General features: G+C 36.1%; 1 pseudogene; it reads right to left on the bottom strand.

Moving 5' to 3' along the window:
* Positions 1-1,648: 1,648 nt before the first annotated feature.
* LOC116476513 (high mobility group protein B1-like) lies at positions 1,649-2,205 on the bottom strand (annotated as a pseudogene).
* Between the last annotated feature and the right edge of the window lie 2,407 nt (positions 2,206-4,612).

The following is a 4,612-nucleotide window of genomic DNA, read 5'->3' on the forward strand; positions in this document are numbered from 1 at the left end:
AAGCAGTAATATTTAAATTGCATAAAGTATCAGAAATAACATCTTAAAACCTTATAGACTTGACTTTACCAAATATTGGGATTTAAATATAAAGAGGAGGTAGGGTTCAAATCAGCTGGGTATCCTAACCAACCTGACAGGATTCTTCATTACATTGGATAACACGAACAGAATTAATCCCTCTCCCAGGAAGACAGTAACTTGTTGGGAGTCAGAAAATAACAGATTTCTTCCATCTCTAAGTGTTTTTATTTTTAAGAAGTTATTTTATGAATCCCATAAAACTCTAGATCACCATATTACAACTTTAATCAATGTAGAGTGATATTACAACTTCTATCTCCTCCACTCACAGGATTTTTAAATTCCTCCAAAATTACTGGACAATGTCACATTTAGCAAAGTGATTAAAGTGAAAAAATAATGAACCAAGTATTGGCAGGAATATGGAGCAGCTGGAAATCTTCCACGCTTTTGGGAATGTATATTGGTACAACTATTTAGGAAAAGTGTTGAGCATTGTAATGGAGCATGTTACCATCCAGCAAGCCCACACTTAGGTATATATATACAACAGGAATGTTTATGTATATATCTTCTTTTGGTGAATATATATATATATGTTCACCAAACTATACATATACTCATCTTCCTCATGTATATATGCTCATCTTATCTATATATATGTTCATCACCCTCATACATACATATGCTCACCAAAAGTGGACAAGATATAAATATGTGTGTATAAACTTGGTGCAAAAGTAATTGCTGTTTTTAATGGCAAAAACAGCAATTACTTTTGCACCAACCTCATACATACATACAAATATATATATTTGTGTACACACACTAATGTGTATATATAAGCATTTCTGTTGTATACATACCTATGAATACATATATATTTTTTTCACCAGAAGAAGTGGACAAGAACGTTAATAAGTAGCATCATTGTAATAGCCCTGAAACTTCACGAGAAGAAATATACAAAAATATTCATATCAACATTATTTGTAATACCCCAAACTGTAAAAATCCACATGTCCACCAAGAGTAGAATGGATATTTGTGATACATTTAAGCAATGGAATATTATACAACAATGAGAATGAACAAACTACAACTACACACTGGATGAATGTCATAAATATAATGTTGAATGAATGAACCCAGACCTCCCCCAAAATCACATATGATAATTATTCAATTTAAGGTAATTTTCAAAATCAGGCAAAACAAATATATGGCCTTGGAAGTCATAATAGTGATTACGTTGAATGAGAGTGGTTTCTACGGGGTTTCTAGGGTGCTGAAATTATCCTGTTTCTTGATCTGTGTGCTAGGTACATGTTTATTTTGGGAAAATTCGTCAAGCTATACCCCCATACTGTACCAAGCAAGGTTAGTGCCTACTGAAATTACCACCAGGACAGGGCTATCTAAAGACACATTTGGTGGTGTGTTAACTATACAAAAAAAGACACTGTACAGTTTAAAAACATCTTACACAAACTTACATTTCAATTTTTTTCTTTAAAAGGAGTGAATTGTGTACAGGGAGGTTAAATGCTTTATAGACAAGAAAAAAAAACGTGCTACCATTAACTTATGCATCATCATCTTCTTCATCATCTTCTTGTCCTCCTCTTTCTTCTTTTTCTTGCTTTTTTCAGCCTTGACAACTCCCTTTTTGCTGCATCTGGCTTTCCTTTAGCTCGGTATGTAGCAGTATTTTTTCACATTTTTCCTTGAGTTTCGCAGCGTTCTTTGTATAAGGCTGCTAGTCATCTGCGGCAGTGCCATTCCACATCTCTCCCAGCATCTTTGCAACATCACCAATGTTTAGGCCAGGATGTTCTCCTTTGATTTTTGGTGATACTCAGAACAGAACAAGAAAAAGGCTGAAGAAGGCCTCTTGGGTGTATTCGGAACCTTGAACTTCTTTTTTGTCTCCCCTATAGAAGGGATCTAAGTTTTCATTTGTCTTTCATAATGGGCTTTACCCACCTTTGTCATGTCTTCCAATTTTCCTTTTGCTTTAGCAGAAGTAGTCTTTCACCTCTCTGAGCACTTCTCAGAAAACTCTGAGGAGCTGACTGAGGCATCTGGGTCCTCTTTCTTGTGCTCTTCCTGACAAGTTGGCACAAAGAACACATATGATGACATTTTGCCTCTTGGCTTCTTAGGATCTACTTTGCCCATGTTTAGTTATCTTTCTTCAACAAGGCACGGAGTTGCCCAGTGCCCATCTGGCTCTCACTTGCCCCAGCACTCTCTCTATGGAGCTCAGTGTACTGCAATCAATTGAATATTTTTACCATAGAAATCTGTTCATGTGTAATTATATATGTGTTTGTATTTGTGTTTAATATAATGAAATTGGCATCTCTCCCCTCTAAAAAACCAATTAGTAGTTTTTTTGTATCCAAAGAATATTTGCTATGTATGTAAAAACACTTTGAGGGTAATGAAGTTTGTATTTCGAATTCAATACAATGTCTTTATTGATTTCATAGAACTGTAGGAGAAGACATTTAATAAAAATTCAAGTAATTAATGGGTCTTAAGAGAGATTTGTTGCCTCCTCCTATCACTGCTACTAATTCCTCCCAAATATTCATCAAAGGTAGTGACCTAGTATAGTGGCATCTGTTGGTTTTGCCTGCCCAGCACCCAGTAGCCCCTTTTTTTGGTAAAGTCACTTCAATATTTCTTTGGGGAATTTCTTCTACCCTACCACATGCACTTTGGTGAGATTATCAATTCTGCCTTCTTCTGACCAAGAAGTGGGCATGTAAACTAAACTAGGCCAAGCAGATTCTCTCCCCTTAGAATTTAAATCTTGAGTGACACAACGTCAGAAAACAGAACTAGTTCACCTTGACAGTAGCTCTCTGAGGAGGCTGCTCATTGGTTTCTGCGACATAGATCTCTTTTGCTGCTCTGCTGCTTCCTGTCCTTTCCAAGTTACAGTTGTGTGGCTTTTCCTTTGATTCTGTGACCCACTCTATATCCTTAAAATACATGACTCTCATTAAGTCAGTCAATTTCTGTTGACCGTAGTTGACGAACACTAATACAGCTGGATATAAATACACTCAATAAAAAGGTCACTACTATTATGCAAGAGAGTCCATAGCATTTAAGTTTTGCCTTACTTTGTGCCAGAATTTGCTTCTTTATAAAGTCTATGTTAGTCCTGCCTGGCTCTACTTCCAGAGCTTCATAGTATACATATATTCTATCCTTTAAATGGCACATGTTTGAAAACTACTATCACTTTCCCCATATGCTTTCTCAGCAAAATAACTCATTTCTCAATTAAAACATATATGACTACTACACACCCACTAAAATAGCTGAAAGAACAGACAGTTCCAAGCGTCGACAAGGATGTGGAGAATCTGGAACACTCATGCATTGCTGGAGGGAACGTAAATGGCATAGCCGCTTTGGAAAATATTTTGGCAGTTTATATAGTTTATAAACTTAATATTTTTTAATGGGCTTTAAAAATAAATGTAATTACCTATTGTAATGTCATCTTAGGAAACAATTTCATGAAATCACAGTCTTTATGTTAGATATCTTATCCTACAATGTACTAAAGATAGACTTAATTATTAATTTCAAATGTGATTTACTTATAATCTAAATTAATTCCTTGTACCATGAGTGGTACAACTCCTCAGAGTTTTCTGAACACATATATTGATTGCCCTTTGGGAAACACCAGGTTGTTGTCTTTAACTTAAAATTTTGAATAAAATAATTTTCATTAAAGCAATAACCAACTTTGAAAGCAGTATTATAAAGTTTTACAAGCCAACCCATCAGAGAAATGCAAATCAAAACCACAACGAGATACCATCTCACACCAGTTAGAATGACAATCATTAAAAACCAGGAAACAGCAGGTGCTGGAGAGGATGTGGAGAAATAGGAACACTTTTACACTGTTGGTGGGACTGTAAACTAGTTCAACCATTGTGGAAGACAGTGTGGCGATTCCTCAAGGATCTAGAACTAGAAATACCATTTGACCCAGCCATCCCATTACTGGGTATATACCCAAAGGATTATAAATCATGCTGCTATAAAGACACATGCACACGTATGTTTATTATGGCACTATTCACAATAGCAAAGAATTGGAACCAACTCAGATGTCCATCAATGGTAGACTGGATTAAGAAAAGGTGGCACATATACACCATGGAATACTATGCAGGCATAAAAAATGATGAGTTCATATTCTTTGTAGGGACATGGATGAATCTGGAAACCATCATTCTTAGCAAACTATCACAAGGACAGAAAACCAAACACCACATGTTCTCACTCATAGGTGGGAATTGAACAATGAGAACACATGGACACAGGATGGGGAACATCACACACTGGGGCCTGTTGTGGGGTGGGGGGAGTGGGGAGGGATAGCATTAGGAGATATACCTAATGTAAATGATGAGTTAATGGGTGCAGCACACCAACATGGCACATGTATACATATATAACAAACCTGCATGTTGTGTACCCTAAAACTTAAAGTATAATGTAAAAAAAAAAGTTTTACAAGCCAAGTACAGTGTCTCACATCTGCAATCCC

Source organism: Hylobates moloch, unplaced genomic scaffold, assembly GCF_009828535.3.
Source record: "Hylobates moloch isolate HMO894 unplaced genomic scaffold, HMol_V3 SCAFFOLD_2, whole genome shotgun sequence".
Classification (NCBI taxonomy): domain Eukaryota; kingdom Metazoa; phylum Chordata; class Mammalia; order Primates; family Hylobatidae; genus Hylobates; species Hylobates moloch.